Genomic DNA, 20,353 nt, shown 5'->3' with positions numbered 1-20,353 from the left:
TTATCAAGACCTAGTTAGCCAATGGAGAAATTTAATGAAATAACACCTAAAAATTAAAAGTATGTTCTTTGTGGTTTATAAGTTAAGTGATGACACCTGGAATTGCAGAAATGATACAGCATACCCGTTAATAATCCTCTTCCTTTCTGCCAAGTAACTAAATAATCAATGTTGTATCTGGGTTTGACCTGGGTTGAATGATGGAAAGTACTCTGCAGTATAAATATTTTATATTTCTCCAACCTATGCAGTAAGCAGAACAAGTATTTTGACCTATACAAGACGAGGATGAAATATTGATAGTTGCATATCGGTCACTGCTGGAGAGGGCTGTTTCAGCAATGCATGAAATGTTTAGATTTAAGTGTACCTGGCATGAGTGTTATTTTCTCTCAAACTAGCACTTGCCCACCAAACAAACTTGATGAAACACAAATCTGGCTTGCCATACATGAAACGTTTCTGTAGAGTATTAACAAAGCATTAAAAAAGGTCACTTTTGCAAATGCATACACTTATCCACATATTATAAGCACTGTACTTATACCATGACAAAGGAACTAACTTTGTGAAATGTAATTTTATAATACACATCACAAATGGCAAGATTTAACTACTAGACCCTGAGCCTATATGTACCAAAGAGACTGAATAATATCCCTAAATTGAATGACTTCTAACCAAGCAACTTTTTGCTTTCTATTTTTCATATCTTGAAGTGCTCTTACACACAAGCGAACTGTTTCTTTCTCTGTCGCCAAATCATCCATGGTATTTTTTCATTGATTAACCATCACCAGTAAATTATCCATGTATTCTGATTACTTAATTTACCTGTTAAGGGCCAATACAGACCACCAAAGGTGAGGGAGAGTGGAAAGGACTAAATCAAAATGGAGTTGGAAGGGGAAATCAAACAACTTTCAGCCATTTAATTGAATAGTAGCTCCTAACATGTGGAAATCAAGGTACATGGCTAAACTGTGCCAATAGGGTTAGCTCATCTCTTGTTTCTGAGCCATAGAGGGGCACTTGTCCTTTTGGAGTTTTTGTAACCTATTTGCTTTGCTCCAGCTGGTGTAAAAAGACAAGTGGATAACTGTACATTGTGTGTATTTATTAACGAGTAGAAATAGCCTTTGGACTGAGAAGTATGCAATACAATTCGACACACTGAGATACAGGGGTTAGAGCTTGTGGGAGGTGTGGTGGAGGAGTTGTGGGATGTTAACGAAGAGAGCAGTATAAAAGATTTGAGGGCAAGAGCCGATTGAAGCAAGAAAATATTTTTTACAATATTGTGACAAACACAGCAGTGGAGCTACCAGATGGTTGCAGTATTGAGTCATTTTCGCTATCTGGTCTTGAATCCTGTTAAAATGTGGACTACCTTGGTTCACAGGTAGTAGACAAAGTCATATGACAAAAACATAATTGCTTCTTCCTCTTGTATTGCTTTGTGGCATTAGTTCTGTCTCCAATACAGTACAAATAAATTCAAAACCAGACTCACTCTCAGAAACGAAGGCAGCCAACTATAAAATTCACATGAAAATATCTCATACATGTGAATGGTAACATTAATCGAAAGTAAATGTTACATTCTGGGGTTACAGTAACAAGGAGATCTTCTTAATGAATGAGCAATCTAGAGGATTAGGGGAATTTCAAGTCAATTCATGAAACAAATCTGGTGGTCAAGCAAAAATTAGCAGTGACCTTGACCGACAACTGGATGGTTTCAAAAGCCCGCCTTGTTCAACAAATGAAAATCTGTTGTCCTTACTTGACTTGGCTGATGTGACTCCAGACCCACAACCTTGAAAATGACTCTTCACCTTCCTTTAAGCTGGTGTAGTAAGCCATTCAGATTTAGAGAGAGTGGCCACATAATGCATGAAGGAGTCTTTGGATGCTCAGCAACAATATAAAGCTAGTCCTCACTTTACAGCACACCAATTAAGTGTATTCCATTTTCATAATGGCTAATGTTTAAGACCTGTTCCCTTAAAATGCACCTTCGTTTTCAAGTTAATAATGTTTTGCATGACACCATATCAGGCCTGGCAGACAGTAAAGCGTACAGAAAGGCGGAGAGAAAGTGTCGAAAAGACAGGGCGAGATGTAGGGTGTGAATCAGACAGCAGGCATTAACGTCTGCACTCAAGACAGAAAGGAGACTTGTAAGAGCAGTCTAATTTTAACTTGTACAATATTTCTGTTACATGTAGCGTATTATTTTAGTTTGCAAGTTATTTCAGTTAGGAACACGTAGCGCTGCGCCTACTTCAAACTGAGATTACAATGCAGCATTTGAACTTGTATGTTGGTTTCCCCAGGCAAGAAAATGTCTGACGGACCTAACTCCAGATTTAATAGAGTTTGCCATAGGAATTTCTTGAAGTTATTTTGTTTAAAGAAGTGTTTTCCAGGGACATAATATGAATTTGAAGTAAATCACACATGATCTCTTGGAAAGCTTTAAGAAAAGTAATCGTGTTTTGTTTAATTGAGCTATGACCCAGTTTTTAGGATTTCTTCAGAAAGAAAGGTGAGCAATCAAATGAAAAGGGTATTTTTATTTGAATTGAGTAAGTTGGCCACCATCCTCCATTTCTGAGGGCAAATCTGGTTTTTAATGCAATGTAGTATAGTAGACATTATGATTCTACCCTCTGTCATGGTGTAACTGACCCTGTACCCACTGTACACCTACACTGTTACTTATCATTGAAAACACAGAGCTATCTCTGACTCCTGCATCAGCAGTTCTTACTGTTACTTCTCGTTCATTTAGTTACTGGTTAATGAAACGTTTCAGCAGGTAATAGGCTTCTCTATTCAACAGAATAGAGAAGTATTTATTTCACTCCTTCCTGAACGTGAGCAAATTAAAGCCAAGAACACATACTGTAACAAACTAGCCAAAATGCCATGACAAGCGTTTTATGTTTAATCTCAGAGATTCTGAACCACAAAAACATTCCTAGACTTTAAACCTAGAACAGAATAGTGAAACACTTGGAGAAAATTGTACTCCCCAGGCACAGGGGTGGCACAGCTCCTCACAGTGCCAGGGATTCAGGTTTGATTCCGATCTCAGGTGTGTGACGAGTTTGCACGTTGTCCCCATGTTTGTGGTTTTCTCTGGGTGCAGTAGTTTCCTCACACAGTCCAAAGATGCACAAGTTAGTATCATATTTGGAAAATCTGCAAATTAAACCAATAGCTTGTACCTTCAAACTGTGTAGAAGAAACAAGATTGTATGGGAATGCAGAAGCTAAAACTCATTGGGCAATTAGTGAAACAAAGAGGGATTTCTGGTTCATTATAATTTATCACCCAGAAATGTTCTAAAGTGCCTCCAGGCTGATCCACGGGACTGTTAAACAATTCCAGGAAATTTTAAAAATGTCCATTTCTTCATTTGTAAATCCATCCCATATGGTAGGAGCTACTGCTTGCTGAACTACTAATAAGTCTATGCCTCGAGGAGATGAGAAAAGGGAACTGGAAGAGAAAGTAGCGAGTTAAAACAATCACAGTGCATTAGAAATGTTCAAGAATACAGGAGCTGGTTTTGCACTTCAATTTAATGCTAACACGAGTTGTCTGGAGAATTGGATAAACCAGACCAAGTTCCCATGAGAAAACCAACCCAGGCATTGGGTATCAGAGATAATGGGAACTGCAGATGCTGGAGAATCCAAGATAACAAAGTGTGGCGCTGGATGAACGCAGCAGGCCAAGCAGCATCTCAGGAGTACAACAGCTGACGTTTCGGGCCTAGATCTGAAACGTCAGCTTTTGTGCTCCTGAGATGCTGCTTGGCCTGCTGTGTTCATCCAGCTCCACATTTTGTTATCCAGGCATTGGGTATAGTCGGTTTGCCCCAGTAGTCCAGAAAAGTGATGTTAACCTGTGCAGCTCAGTGCTTCTTTTATAAAAAAGAAACATTTTCAGGAGGTGGGCATTTCTAGCAAGGCCATAATTTACTCACCATCCCTAAATGCCCTTGACGTGAGCGAAGTGTTGAGCTGCCACACTGAACAGCTGAAAACTGAGGGGTTTAGGGACACCCACAATGCTATTCTAAGAAGGGTGTAGCAGAATTTTTACTCAACAATTGTTAATGCTAGAAATGCAGTTCCCTTGAAGATTGACATCTGGACAGGGAAAGTATCCAGGAATTGGAATTAGCATTTGTGCTAAACTACAGAATTGCACTAGACTTCTTGCAAATCTCAGAATGTCTTTTGCTGCCAAATTCAACATATGGCTATTGGTCTGTTAAGCAGCAACAGTGAAGGGACAACAAAGTAGTCCTAATTCAGGACATCGTTTGCCTTAGAGGACAGGCTGCGAATGATGGCATTTCCAAGAATCTACTGCTGTTACCAAGAAAAATTGCTGGAGAAACTTCGCAGGTCTCGCAGCATCTGTGAAGGGAAAGCAGAGTCAATGTTTCAGGTCCAGTGACCCTCTATCCGAATGGATCTTTCAACTGGTCTTGTCCTTTTAGATGATATGGGTCTGTAATGGGTTTGGAAGATGACATAAGAAAAATCTCGGTGAGCTCTTGCAGTGCGTCTTGTCGATGGTACACAATGATGTGACTGTGGATTGGTAGCAGAGGGAGGGGACGCAGCGTCAATCAAGCGAGCAGCTTTGCCCTGAATGGTATTGACCTTTCTGACTGCTGTTCGAGCTGCACACATCCAGGCAAGTGGATGACGTGACTTATTTATGTTGACAGGAATTGGGGAGGCAGGTGGGGTTAATCAGCCTCTGACTTGATCTTGTAGCCTTATTATGTATCTATGTTTAGTTTGGTTCCTGATCAATGGTAACCCTCAGGATGTTGGAAGTGGGAGATTCACTGGTGGTAATGCCATTGAATGTCATGGGGTAATGGTTAGATGTTCATTGCCAGTACTTTTGCAGCACAAAGCCAACTTTCCACTTACCAACTGCAACCTGGATATTGCCCAGTTCTTACTGAAGTGCTCCATGTCCAAGCAGCATCTGAGAAATGTGAATGGTGTCAAACATTGTGGAATCATCAGTGAACATCCCCACTTCCGATCTTATATTGGATGGAAATCACTGATTAAGCAGCTCAAGAGGTCTGGGCCTAGGATATGACCATGAGGAACTGCGACCATGCAGAGATGCCTCACAACTGAGTTGACCAACTTCCAACAACCACAACGATTTTAGCTAGGTGAAGAGCTTTCCAGTGGAGAGCTTCCAACTCCTCAGATTTACAGTGACTTCTGTTTCATCAGAGGGCCTTGATTCCACAATGTCGAAGGCAGTCACCCTCACTTCCCTTCAGCTCAGCTCTTTTGACCTTGTTTAATCCAAGTCTGTAACGAGGTCAGAGGCCCCACTTTTTCCTGCAATGTGACGCTAGGAAGATATCTGGCATCACCAGAACCAAACCCATCTAGCCTGAGATTATGTCATATTAGTCATTTCTCAGGTTTAGCTTGGAAACATAGTGCTTCAACACAGACAGGCCCATGTACATTTACTTGGGAGGTAGCATCCACATTCAGTTTGCAGGCACTAAATCAACAAAACTATTTAATTTCAGCCAAGCCACATCAGGAGAAGCCAGGCATGACTGTGACCAATTGACATGCATTTTCCACACAGAATTTTTCAAATTTTCATCTGTCTATTCAACAGTTTTTCAAGTAAACGGAGATCAAAGAGACCAGATTTGTCTACTTACACTGGACAGCACATGAGGCTTCTGTAAGCAGCTTACATTGTTGTATATTTTAACATCAGTCCATTCCCCATTTGTGATTATTCAACATTTCCTAGGTCACTACACTGTTCTCAATCTTGCAAATAGAACATATTTCTCTCGCAGGTTTGCAAATTCTGTTTATAATAGTTATGACACAATTAAAACCTAAAATTAGAACATGCATAAAAATATATTTACAGTAAACTGTGCAGCATCTTCACTTAGAGACTATTTTACAAGCAACCATTGAACTTACACGCTCTACTTGTGTCTGTATTAACAGTGTAGTGTTTAGCCTGCTGGCTGGTGTATGATCCTGCCATACACGGCTCCTGATGGCAGCAATACTTTCAAGAAAAAGATGAGATTCTATTTCAACATCAAACATTCACACAAGTTCTAAATATTTTACAAAAGCACCAGTTCCTCTATCACCCTTGAAAACCATAAAATGTAAATTTTCACAATATTAATTTCTGTCTTACTGAATAAAGATTTATAATCCAATAGCTAAACATCAGGGGCAACAATGTTAAAACTGGCTGAATGGAATTTAGAGAGATTGCAACATGATGGGTTTCTTGCAATGCAAATCAATCAAAAATTCCCAGTAAGATTACAGCGTCAAACAAGAATCAGAGACAAATGGGATTGTGTGTCACAGAATTGGAACTTTAACTCATTATGTGGCACAATTAGTTTTGGTTACATGGGACGCTACAAAATGAATGTAAAAGATACTTAAAATGGAGGGAGCTAAATGTTTTGACTTAACAAGGTGGCTAAAAGAATGGAGAATGCCATGATAATGCAATTCACTGTACAAATATTTAAGTAACTGTGTTTTAACAAAACGCACAGTTTAAATCAAGCACATTATTGGGTATCAAGAACAACATCAAGAAAGAAACTACTTAGAATGTGGCCATCACACTGTATTCTAACTGAGGTATTAGCAGATTATGAGAGTTAACTTCAGTCGTGGATTTATTTTCCCCTAAACCACTGATTTGCTACTATATATGTTCTTATTTACAATGCATTTCTAAATCAAATCTACCACCTGTCAGGGCGCCAAGATTACTCCCTTCAATGCTCATATTACGCTGATTAAAACAATAAATTATCAAAGGAAGCCTTCATTACATTCACATACTGCAAACATACAAGAGATAACACAGGGTCCAGCACACAGAAGAAACTAAAACAGACAAGAATATCTCTCTGTATTCTATATTAAAGACAAAATTGCATCATACAGAGGAAATGATTAAGTACATCAGCTGCTAACTGTTGTTCTTGTAAATAAAGCCAATCTTTATTAAACAGTGTTTTTATGGTTAATTTGTTATATTAGTTTATAGTTATTGGTGCTTCTACACATTTTTACATAGAAACAGGTTAGTGCCACAAGCCTCCTTCCACCTGACTTCAGCTAACTCCAGTAACCTTATTTCTAAAACGCTCTCTCTGATGAAGGGTCTAGGCCCGAAACGTCAGCTTTTGTGCTCCTGAGATGCTGCTTGGCCTGCTGTGTTCATCCAGCTCCACACTTTGTTATCTTGGATTCTCCAGCATCTGCAGTTCCCATTATCACTTCTAAAACTCTCTCTTTGCTGAATGTTATGCCCAATGATTTGTCATTTGGTTTTGTCTGCATTGTCGTCCAAACATTGATCTGTTCAAGAATGACAAAGTAGAAACTGCATTCGGATTTGCAGTAAGGACCTGAAAATTCTTCCAATTTCTGCTTCCTTCCTAGATAGATACCTTCTCACAGCGACAGGATTGAGATAAGGGAGAAATGGGCTGAAGCGTGAATTCTACTCAGGACGTGGTTTTCTGAGTCTTAGCAATTCTTGGGTGCCTTTCCTTATGGGTTATCCATTCATTACGTACATCAGGTTCATTTGGACACCGTTTCATTCAGATTCCAGGACACTGTCTATATAAGCCATCTCCTTGCAAACTAACTCTGGTCTCTTATCCCAAGAAGAATCACAAGTCCACATAAAACAAAGCAAGTTCAGGAGAACGCTGCTGGGATAATATGACTGGACTAGCAGGCTGAACACTGGTAGATGATGTCAGCCTTCTACTCTTTTGGAATCTAAACTAAATGGATGTCAAGGTAAAAACACAAGCAAGTATTAGTGAACTGCATCATGCTCAAGGGCAATGTTGTCCTCATCCACTTTCCAAAAAGCACTACTAGATATCAATCATAAATCAAACACCCACCTTTGCATCCTCCTGTTTCTCACTCAATTCCTGAATACCAAAATCAGGTAAAGCCCCTTTCTGCTACCCTCAAGCAAACCATCAAATGCTATAGCACTGGAATTGGAAGGAGGAACCTTCCTTGTCCACATGGTTTGGCAATACACACTGAAATACATTACCAAATGCCTGATGGAATTAGCTGCAAGGAAAAAAATAATCAACACAGTAGAATGTAAAATATTTTCTACTGCCAGGAGTCAAATGAGCTACTTATATCGGGACAGTGTGACTACATGAAACTTTGCTTCTACAAAGGGCCCAAATGATAACTTCTTTGTCAACATTGGGGAAAACCAAACATCCCATGTGTACCTAAATTGCTTTTGATGCAGATGGGCTGATTATTGACTCATCATCTCAAGACTGATTCTCCTATGACAGCTCCGTCACTTACTCCTTCCAGTTCACAGGAAATAAAAAGTCTGCTATTCGCAGTTTTACAAAATCCTTCACCTAAAGTGCTAACAAGTGACTGAAACAAATGGAGCTTCCCAGCAATAGAAATCAGGGCTGCTAAACTCATCCAACCGCATACACTTGACTGGTCTGACCCATATATCAAAACCTAAGGTACAGAAAGGGGGAGAAAAGTCAGTACAGATGTTATCCCCTGCTAATACCACTGTATAAATGGTACTCAAAGCTCATCGTTGTGCATTTTCTGAAGAAGGGTCCAGACCCAAAATGTCAGCCTTCCTGCTCTTCTGAAGCTATTGGCCTGCTGTGCTTATCCAGCTCCACACTTTGTTATCATCACTGTGCACGTTCTTGGGAAATGAAAAAACATCATCCAAAAAAGCACATCCAGCAAACCCACACTCAAAAGTGAACTAAGATGTCAGAAGTAGAAATAGCGATGGCTCAGTTAGTAGCATAATGCCTTAAGAGTCGGAATGTTGAGGGCTCAAAGCTCAGTCCAGATCTCGGCAGATAGTTCTGTCCAATATTGACAGGTGCTGCACTATCAGGGGTGTCACCTTTTGGAGACACCACTGAGCCAAACTAACTGCGAACTTGAAAGAGCCTACAGCACTTTAAAACAGAGGGGAGCTCTTCCCAATGTTAAACACAAACAGATTATCAAACCATCATTATATTGTTGTTTTTGTGAATTTGCAAGCAATTTGGCATCTGCATTCTAGTGAAATCTCCCTGAACGGAAACAGCCTAAATGTTAGGTCTGCATCTGCGCAGTTTCTTCAATTCAGCTCAACTTACGGTGGCCCAGCAGAAATTCATCCCAACTAAGTGTTGTGCCTAGTTGTCTCTTGCATGTAGTGCCACACCTCTCTTTGACCTGTTTCATCTATGATACAGCAGACTCAATCTGTTGCAGAATAGATCTGAAACAAATGCATCCGTAGCTCAATGACACAATGATAAGAAAAAAAACAGATTTGAGAGGAAAGAATGGCTCTATAATGCTTGGATGGGCTATCATTTCCTAAAGCCTTTGAGAAAAACTAATGTCATTTTATTTACCACCTCCCACGATACAGCCTCAACTCATCAACTATCCTACTTGGAAATTTGGCTCAATTCAAAGCTCAACACAGCACCCCCCTGTCATTATAACTTGTGCAGGTCAACAGGTCCTACCCATCGGTTTCACAATACAGACACAAAAAATAACCAAGATATTCTATTAGAAATTTTATTTTGAGTGACATGTATTACGGAGGGTGAGAAACACACGTGGTACAGGGATTTTTTTTTGCTGTGATATGACCGGCAGAAATTTAAACTAGGAAGGGATTTACACCTGATTGGAATACTCCTGGAAGGGGAGAAAGAAGAACAAAATAACATTAACAGATTGGACTCTACAAATTACAAACTAGGCATGTGTCATTGAAACAAGGAGTTTATAAAATAGCCATATGACCATACAATATTGTTTATTAATATATTCTTCAGGCATAAAGATTCACATCAAAATCATATTTTCACATGTATAATGAAACAAAACAAAACTGCTCAATTCCTCTCTCAATTTCATTTACAGTCTTGATTTAAATTGCACTGATGCAAGGTTAGAAAGGCGTAGTATAGTGTGTTTCGGAGGCTCTGATGTCCATGTTAAGAGGCAAATTTGATCAACACCTCTAGAGATAGCAAGTCAATTGATATTATCTCTCCACCATTTAAAACTTGCAGTCTTACACTAAGCGAAAAAGCAAGAGCCAATAGATATATCTCAATTTTCCATGTGTAGTGATTCAAGTGCTGCCTCTTCTAAAGGCAGAAATAGCTGTTTGCTATTTCTCACATTGTTACTAATTATTCTCTCTAGTTTTATTTTAAAATATGTCATTTTGGCTTCAGGTATTTTTTGTTTTACATAATACAGTGTGAATTTTAATCTTTTTTCTCTGAAGGTACATAATTTGCCATCCACACAAATGGAGAACAAACCAGCACGCAAATTTGGGGTTACATCCCTTTGTCAAAGGTACTCCACTCTACGGATACAAAACCTGCATATCATATTTGTATCAGGTGCTTTTTGGGAATTTTACAAATAAAAGCTTTCGAAAAGCTCAGGAGGCAGGCAGCATCTGTTGAGGAAAATCAGAGTTAACAATTTGGGCCCAGTTACCCTTCTTCAGAACTGATGGTAACCAAGGAAAGGTTTGTTTTTATGCAGAAGATAGGGTGAAGGGGGAGGGGGTAAGGAGTAAAGAATAACTGATAGGTGGAGATGGAGCCCAAACAGGGAGAAGAACAGTTGGACAAAGAGGTGGATAACTGTCCATCTAGGAGAATGCATAGCTATTAATGGGTACAATTAATGGCTAACAATGGGGTTGTGTGTGATAGCAGACCATGTGATAACAAGGCCAGGTGTGTTGGGGTTGGCATAAGGCAAGAAACCCTAAAACTGTTGAACTTGATGCGGAGCCCAGAAGGCTGTAGAGTTCCCAAGCAGAAAATGAGATGCTGTTCTTCCAATATGCGCTGAGCTTTGCCACAGCACTACAGCAAGCCGGAGACAGAAATATTGGCCAGGGAACAGGATGGTGTATTGGAGTGGCAGGGAACCAGAAGCTCAGAATCTTCTCTGCAAACAGAATGTAGGTATTCTGCGAAGCGGTCACCCAATTTATGCTTTGTTTCCAGAAGGTAGAGGTCCATAGTTAACCAGAGGTAGTAACTAGTAACTAGTCACTAATTATCCTCATTAGTTGTTATTCATTTCTATCCTTTTGATCAACTGTTCTTCTCTCTCTTTAGGCTTTATCTCCACCTGTTATCTACTCCTTACACACCCTCCACAAACCCAACATGCTATCTTTTGCATATAAACCAACCACTAATCCCATAACCCGTACAACAATGTTCTCAGAAAAGGCTTCATCAGGAGTACTGATTTAAGAACAGCTTTAAGAATAGATTCAACTGAAACTCAATTCCAGGATTTTACTCTTGAATTTCTTGGTCAAGATAATAGTGAATCCGAAATGGAATGTCTTCGAAGAAACTTGCAATCCTGATCCCAGCCAATATGGCCAATGGAATGGCAAATGCAATTAGTGTCTGTGAGACAGATTTGGTATTTATGAATCAAAAGACAATGCATTCATTATTTATTATTAGATTCTGAAGATGACAACATATCTCCATTAAACAGCTACCTATATTTTGTACTATAAAAATATACTACTTTATGTAAATGTCTTAGAAACCCCTTTCACTTACACACACACAACCCCAATGACACCCCCCTCCCTGCCACTGAAAAAAAGCCACAACACAGAAAAACCTTTGGATGGTTGATTTTCCCTTCAGATACATTTGTGGATGGAAGCAAGCAAAAACTACACAGGAGATTTTTTTTAAAGTATATCTCTTACAGACCTTAAACAAATGATGTAATCAAAGATTGTAAGGGTACGCAAAGTTTCTAAGCTTTCAAGATGGACTAGGCCATTTTCACTGGAACACGAGTGTCAGCGGCTTTTATTTGACGATTAATAGCCTTCCCCCTCTCCCTTTCACTGCATTCACTGTCTAGATTTATTTGGTTTCTGCTGGTGACATTAAGCAGTCCCTCAAATCCAAACAAAGACAGGAGCAGCAATTATACAATTAAAACAAACTGATGGATTAGATTTCTAAATCCAAAACACACTTTGATTTTAAGAATGGTAGTGACCAGAGTACCAGCTCAATTACAGCATTTCCAGAAAAAGTCCACAAACTGAAGTGGGCATGGGAGGAGCAAGACATGTTGCAGATATCATAGCTATTAGGCAGCTTTTGTGGCAGACTTTAGTTCCTGTCTTGTCTGAGCAAATGAGCATGGCAGGTGCTGCTTCTTCCCTGGTTGTATCACTGTTTCAGCACTCATTGAAACAAATCTCTTGCTGTCCAAGATATTTTAGACAACTTTGATCAATCAAGTTCTAAAAAAATACTAAATGCCTCTCATAAACAAAGCATTTCACATGTTGATGTCTGACCACTCACAGTTTAATTCTATTTGCTTGACTGCACACTCCATTCACCACTGAACAGAAATGAAACAGGAGTGACAGGCACATAATTTACAGCAGCAAAGTACCAGCTTATAGCCAAAAACTGCCCAATAGGAATCCAAACACCAAATTAATTAGGAATGCCTGTAAGAGGCGAGGACTAGAAACGATTAAAAACGTGAACTAGCTATACCACAGACTTTTACTGCAATCAGTCTTGTAAATTCGATAGAAGAAATCATGATTGCATCCACATGCACTTAAGAAGATTATAAATGTCAAAAGGAAAAAGCCTCTAATATAATTACTGCTTTTAAGAAACAATTGCAAATTGCGTGCATGGAATCACTTTCAAAATATTAACAGAAACCACATAAACTTTATACTGCTTCAGGAATTTCTTCTTAGATTGCTTTTTACATTCTTTAGGATAAGGGATCAATCATTTTTCAACATCTTTCTCACATACCTGCTTGAGAATACAATAACTTCTTGTGAAGGAGAAGTTCCAAAGATGCAAAACACTTTTGGTACATTATTCAAGTTGTTGATAGTCACATGCACTCAGTATCAATGGGCTACTTATTCATAAAGGCAGAACAATCAAAACTATTGCTCTCCTCAGTCGATACTCACAAAGACCCACTGTTAACTTGGATTGCAAATCGCCATCACACAGCGGGTAGGATGTTGAGGGTTGAAGACTCCACCCCAGTATCTGGGGCACATAAACTAAACTGACTCTCCAAGTTCAGAACTAAAGGAGTGACTAGTGGAGATGCTATCCGTTGCACAAGGCATTAAAACTAAGATTTCATCGGCCTTATCAGGTGAAAGTAGATACCACGGTACTATATGAAAAGAGTTGAGAAGTCCTGCTAAATACCTGTCTTACTCATTTCAAAAATAAATCTGATTGTGATTATATTTCTGTTTGTGGGTCCTTGCTATGGGCAATCTGGTGGCCACATTTCATTCCCTGGCATAGCAGGTGCACCTTGGGCTGTTAAGTCAAAGTCATTTTATAAGTGCAAGTCTTCCTTTGTTACCAATACCCAGGCAAAGATCAGCTGAAGCAGAAGACTGGAGATCAAACAACAGGTTTTCAATATATGTACAGTTCAGCTGATCATTGGAAAATAAAACTCGGCCAGCACAGGTTACCATCCTTCCATCTCTGAATCTGACAGACTTCAGCCTACGTTGAAATTTCTTTCACTTAACATTTGGTGAGACCTGCGTACATGATGATGACACATCTTATTATGTTTATGTAGACATATTTTTGATGCATTGTTTATAATATTCTTGAACTACAAGCCAATTATGTAGACAGATATTTCTACAATCATCTATTACCATACTAGTTTTTACATCCACCTCTTTCACCATCCCGGCTTTGTTAATATATCTGTTACCTACTGTACCTCACCACCATGCAAGGGTTCTTCATTCCACAGCACATCTAGCCTTGTTAATGTACAGATCCCAATTTGTCCCCTGATAAATGTACTAATTGAGCAAGTGGATCAGCTTGAAACAGCAAAATTCTTCACTCTGTGAACCCATTTACAATACCAATTGCAAAACTTAACGAAGAACATGGTGGACGTTTGAATAGAAATAGGTAAAAATGATAATTTCTCATGCAGTTTACATAATAACTGAATTATATTGACTTTCAATGTTACACAATAATTCAACAAACGTATACATGTATTGGTATAATATAAAAGTCCCTCATGCTTCACAATTTTAACTTGTATGATGCTACAATCATCACATTAATTACAATATCATTTAGCTTCAATTTATTCCCGGATGGTAAAACAGTTGATTTGACGAACAGCCAAAAGAACAACAGAAGAACTTCTCAAAATTTGAGGTGGGCAGCATTGTCATAATTCAGTAAATGTTACATATCATCCAGAAATTGAGACTGAGCTTTTTTGGAGTCGCCACAAGGGTTGAAAGTTAATTAAACTACCAAAAATCCCAACTTGCCTCTGACTGGCTGCTATCTGGGATAAAAACAAACCACATGATTTATTTGCAGGAACAATAAAAAAAATCTACTTATTATAACACAACCTTAACAAGAAAAAATTGGTGTCTCTTAAATTTTACTATTTTAAAACACCTCCCCCCAACACACAGAGTATGAACAGTGGAAAAGAAAACAAAAAACAGATTTTATGAATGAAGGGGAAAATGTAGTTGGAGGGAACCAGTCCAAAACCACAAAATTACTTTTGATGATTTCTCAATGTTATCCGTGCAGTAATAATCAGTCTTTAGTTCACAGGTTGCTTTGTCAGACCTAGGGTCTTTCTGGTAGCACTTCGGATCATTCAAAACCTTGCTGCCCAATCCTCTAATATTCTCCTCTTTGCTGTCCTAGATGAGCTCTCGCTTAAGACAAAGTTTGATTTTAAAGTTTCTTGCCAATATTTTCAAATCCCTCTTTGGCCTTGGCCCTGCCGATTATCTCCTTCAAACTCACAACCTGCTAAAGATATCCGTACTCTAATTCTGAACACCTACATATTCCAATTTTAATCATGCTGCCATTCATGGCCACACTTTCAGTTACTTCGACCGCAAGCTCTGGAATTCCCACCTTGTGCTTCCCAACTCTTTCATTCTTCTTCCTCTTTTAAAAGAATTCTACGAAGCCACCTCTTTGATAAGGATCTAATCTAATATCTCATGCAGCCTGGAGTCATATTTTATTTCATAATGCTCCTGAGAAGTGTCTTGCAATGTTCATTGTGTTAAAAGCGCTAGGTAAATGCAAGTTATTATTACTCTAATAGCAGGGCTGTTCATTTCTATTGGAGGATGAGCAAGATGGTTGGGGAAGCACTTCAATAAAACGCAGTATCAATGTTCCTCACTTCAATGATTGCCTCAAAATTCTGCCTTCATGAAATTGAGGGAATTATGCAAATCGGGTCATGCTGTTTGGCCTGCTGTGTTCATCCAGCTCCACACTTTGGTATCTTGGATTCTCCAGCATCTGCAGTTCCCATTATCTCTGCTCACATTATTCACTGCTCTTGTTTTGCACTCAGAAATGTGTGTTATGGGATGTTTAAGTAGACAGCTTTAAAATTGCTGAAATAAAGCACCAGATTCTGTGAGAGGTATTAAGAGGTTATTTTGGCTCATTTATGCTAGACCTGAAGGTATTTGTAGTATGGTGAAACGTGGGGGATACACAATTCAGATACTGCATTGTTACTTCATAAAAACTGGACTTTTTTTCAGATAACTAGAATCAGTTACATGACTTCAATTATTCACTGCCTCAATAATGGAGAAATCTCACCACTCCATGAAATTGGTGCCAAAAATGCAGCATTACAATCATTTAAAATTGGTCCAAGTTTATTGCCTGTTTAATTTTAAACAATATGTCTACTTTTCATTTTAGCAGGATGACAGCAAACATTTAATTGGTTTTTCAGTCCATGAGATTTGTACAATAAACCAACGCTGAGAACAATTCGCTCATCTTGCAAAAGCTATTATATCTCAAAATTAGGTACAAATTTGAAATGAGGTTTAAATGACTTTATCAACCAAAATAGTTTAACCTCTTTCTTGATTTAATATACAAAGATCATGCTGATTTTCAGACCTGTATGCAGTGAAGAGGCAGCAATTGGTGATGAAACAGCAGTGAGGTAAAGTCCATCCAGCAATACTGGGAAGACTCACGAATGTTCAAAGAAGTCCACAGCAGACCTCTGAGGGATGGACACATTTCAGAGGCCTGCAGTACAGCAGAGGTTTTATGAGCGCAGGCAACCCAAATGGGAGGGCTTTGTCTCCATATCCCTGTAGCTGATGAAGTTGTTCATCTACATCAGCCACTGGATCCTCCTTAACAAGGACCAGGGATCGGTGGAAGGATCTGACAAAAGATTTCCTCAATCAGATGTAAGCCAAAGACTCAATTCCACACCTATTCTACATTCCTCCATGTTTAATCTCAACTTCCCTTCATTTTTGTAAAGACCTAATGCCAATGGAATAAAAAATCCTTGCACCATTGTCTTTGGGCCATTTAAATGTTCAAATCTGATGTTGAATTCCTACTATAACCTAAATACATGATAACAAATTATGAGTTACAAAACAAGTGCAAAGCAATAATCTAAAATCATGTCTTGGACAATGCTGCATTTATTCCATTCCTTACTCCTTTGAGACAGTGAATGTGAAATATCTGAACTTTTGCAGTTCCTGTGCTGACTGTGCTAGGTGGGATAATTCTTGAACGTTAAACTAGCGACAATGAAGGAACAGCACATGTTCATGCCAGCATGGACTTGGGACTTGCAACTTGCAGACGGTAGTGTCCAAATAATTTTATCGTATTGCTGCTGATCATTGATCTTAAAATTACAGCCACCATTAGGAGGATCACGGCTGATATTATTACTGAATAACCAAACCCCATACTGAAATCTGACTTGATGGATCATACATTGTTTTTATTCGGCTTTACCAATAGAGAGTCTCACTGGAACAAAAGCATTGCAATATTGCAGTTTTGGTTTTAACAATAAAACATAAGAAATGAAGATGAAACAGAATAAACCAAACTATTTATATGTAATATAAAATTTAAAGATTACAAAACAAGGCTAAAAATATAATCCCATTAATCTCTGAGGCAATTTTTTTCATAGATCCCAAAAGTACCTTTGCAGTGCTCAAACCAGAGGATTTCCTTCGCTATCACCTTTATAGGCTTAAATTAATGTGACTTCAAGTTTCACTCTAGAGATTCTGATATAAGACAATATGGAGCTGGAGGAACACAGCAGGCCAGGCAGCAGAGGAACAGGAACGTTCATGTTTCAGGTCGGGACTCTTCTTCAGAATGAACTCCAATATACCTTCAGGCCATCTCAATATGGCCCTGGCTGCGACAATCTCTGCATACTCAACATCCAGAGCCTCCAAAAACATTTTTCTCTGCAACTCCTCAAGCTCACACTCTCAGCAAAGCGCCAGCATCTACTGGCACTACAATGTAGCCTACACTGGCTCACTGCCTCCCTCTCCCAGACCCGCAAAAGGACCTCTTCTGTTTTTCATTCTTTGCAGGATCTGCAACCTCAACTCATTATTCTACTCCACCCTATCTGACACTGCCTGGCCTGCTGTGTTCCTCCAGCTTCACGGTGTGTTATCTCTGTCTCCAACACTGGTAGTTCAAAAGCCCACAACAAACGAAAACAAACTGAAAGGTTTCCCTTCAGGCCTAAAAAGAAACAAGGCCAGAATCTTCCATCAGAAAGCCTAACGTACTACACTGTACACATTATTAACTCAAACTTTCCCAACGAAAACCAAAAATCATTAGCTTTTGGATGTTGTCTCTCTCAAACAGTTTTAAAATAAATCACAGCAGCTGCAGATAAACTTAACTGAACCCTTTATGACACAGAAAATCTGTATGCCACTAATTCAAAATCAAAATCCAAATGCATATTAAAAAAAAATCACAGGTCAGGCACCAGATCATGGAGTCCAGTGACTGGCATACTAGTCATGTTAGAGCTTTAGCCTCGTAGGCGACAATCTATTTGAATATACTTGCAGCTGCAGCCATCTAGGTACAAGAGGATTATTGCATTATATGGCTGGCGGCCGTTTTGGTGGTGGAGAGACTTGAAGAAATCAGGAGGTCAGGCATTCATAGAAAACCCAGTCTCAACGCTTGGAGAAACAATGATGGTGGCATGGTAGCCTACATCAGTTTCTGGTCGATTCTAACTCCCAGAGTGTTGGTATTAACATGAATAACATTTAGGAGCAATAGCAGGCAACTCAAGCCTTCAGCATGCTCTGCCACTTGAAAGATCACGGCTAACCTGATAACTTCGTATTTCTGCCACTCCCAATCATTATGACTCCTTTGTTTATCAAAAATTTATCGCTGCCTTAAAAACAGTTCAAAGACTACTTTTGCTGGAGACAGCAAAATCTGCACATGCTGGAGTCAGAGTCAACACAGTGTGGAGCTGGAGGAACACAGCAACTCAGGCAGCATCAGAGGGACAGGAAAGTCAATGTTTCAGGTTGGGGCCCATCTTCAGAACTTCAGGTCCCGACCCAAAACATCGAATTTCCTGGTCGTCTAATGCTGCCTGATCTGCTGTGTTCCTCCCGCTCCACATTGTATTGACTCTACTTACACCACCTTTTGAACAAGAGAATGCCAAAGACTCTTGTACAGATTTAAAAAAATTCTCCTCATTCCTGTCTAAAACAGGTGACCACTTATATAGAAACTCTGATCCCTAGTTCTAGTTTCTCCCAGAAGGGGAGACATCCATTCCAGCTTTCATTCGACGTTTCAATTAAGTCACCCCTTACTCCTTTAAACTTCAATGGATACAAGTCTAGCCTGTCCAACCTTGATTTATAACTCTAATTGCCATTCCACATATTATGGTAAACCTTTGCCGATGCATTTATAGCCAGCCTTACATAAAACAACCAATACTGTACACAGTATTTTGTATTCCATTTCCCACACAAAAGAAGATACATTCTATGAACTTTCCTAATTACTTGCTATACCTACATACTAAATGTTCATAATGGATCCACAAGGACACCCAGATCTCTGTGCATCACGCAGTTTTACAATCTCCCATCATTTAGATAATATGCCCCTTTTCTCTTCTGTCAAAATAGACAGTTTAACATTTTGCCATTTTATTTGTCAAATATCTTCTCACTCGACCTATTTATATTCCTTCAAGGCCTCATGGCCTTTTCACAATTTACTTTTCTACCCTATCTTTGCGTCATCTGCAAATTTAGTGACTGTCCTCAGATCCCTTCATCCAAGTCATTTACATAAATTTTAAAATAGATGAGGTCGAGCACTGATTGAACATTCCTTACATTCTTGCCAGTCAGAAAATGACCCATCTATACCTTCTATGAATCCTGTTACGTAGCCAAGATATTACCTGCTACACAATGAGTTTTATTTTTTAAAATAACCTTCGATGTGGCTCCTTACTAAACACTTCCCTGAAATCTTAGGACAGTGCATGCACTATTTCCTCTTTATCTATAGCACTTTATACCCTAAAGAAAACTCCAATACACTAGTTACACTTGATTCTCCTTTCATAAAAATCATGGTAATCAGATGCAGTCAACTTGAACTTTAAGTGTCCTGCTACAATGCGTTCAAGAATAGCTTCCAACATCCTATGGCAGATGTTAAGCTTTCTGGCCTGTATCTTCATACTTTCTGACTCTCTCCCTTTTTGAATAAAGGGGTTATTTTGACTATTTTCCAATCTAATGAAAGCTCCTGAAGTCTACACAAATTTGGAGTGTCAAAGCCAATGTATTAATTACCTCAGTAGCAACTTCTTTTAAGGTCCTACGATGAAGTCCATTTGCACTCGGAGCCTTTCTGTATGTCTCAGCAATTTGACTGTGATGGATCAATGTAATATTAATGCCTGGAACGTCACCTATGGATTGATCTTAAAATTTTGTATGCTGGCACAGACACCTTTACAAAAAGTGAAACTGTGAATGTAGTCACTGGAGTCATCACCAAGTAACTCCATTCTACTAGAATTTATTACAAAGGTCATTCATGGGAGAATTAAAGATGGTTGGACCAAGGATGCTTACTCATGAATCTCTGCAACTGACCACAACCACAACCTCCTTTGCTTTTGACTGAAATGATCCAGCCATTGAGTTTATTTCTTTGATCCCTATAGCAGTCAAACTGCGCAGGGTTCCTTGGAAACCTAAACACTCAACAGAAAAACA

The 20,353-nt window shown here is 39.0% G+C and overlaps 1 protein-coding gene across 7 annotated transcripts in view; it reads right to left on the bottom strand.

Moving 5' to 3' along the window:
• LOC125450910 (uncharacterized protein KIAA1958) overlaps positions 1-20,353 on the bottom strand; it is an 88,509-nt gene that overhangs the window by 34,128 nt on the left and 34,028 nt on the right. The gene's annotated exons all lie outside the window — the stretch shown is intronic.

The sequence above is a fragment of the Stegostoma tigrinum genome, chromosome 3, assembly GCF_030684315.1.
Source record: "Stegostoma tigrinum isolate sSteTig4 chromosome 3, sSteTig4.hap1, whole genome shotgun sequence".
Taxonomy (NCBI): domain Eukaryota; kingdom Metazoa; phylum Chordata; class Chondrichthyes; order Orectolobiformes; family Stegostomatidae; genus Stegostoma; species Stegostoma tigrinum.
This window is presented reverse-complemented; position numbering and strand designations above follow the sequence as displayed.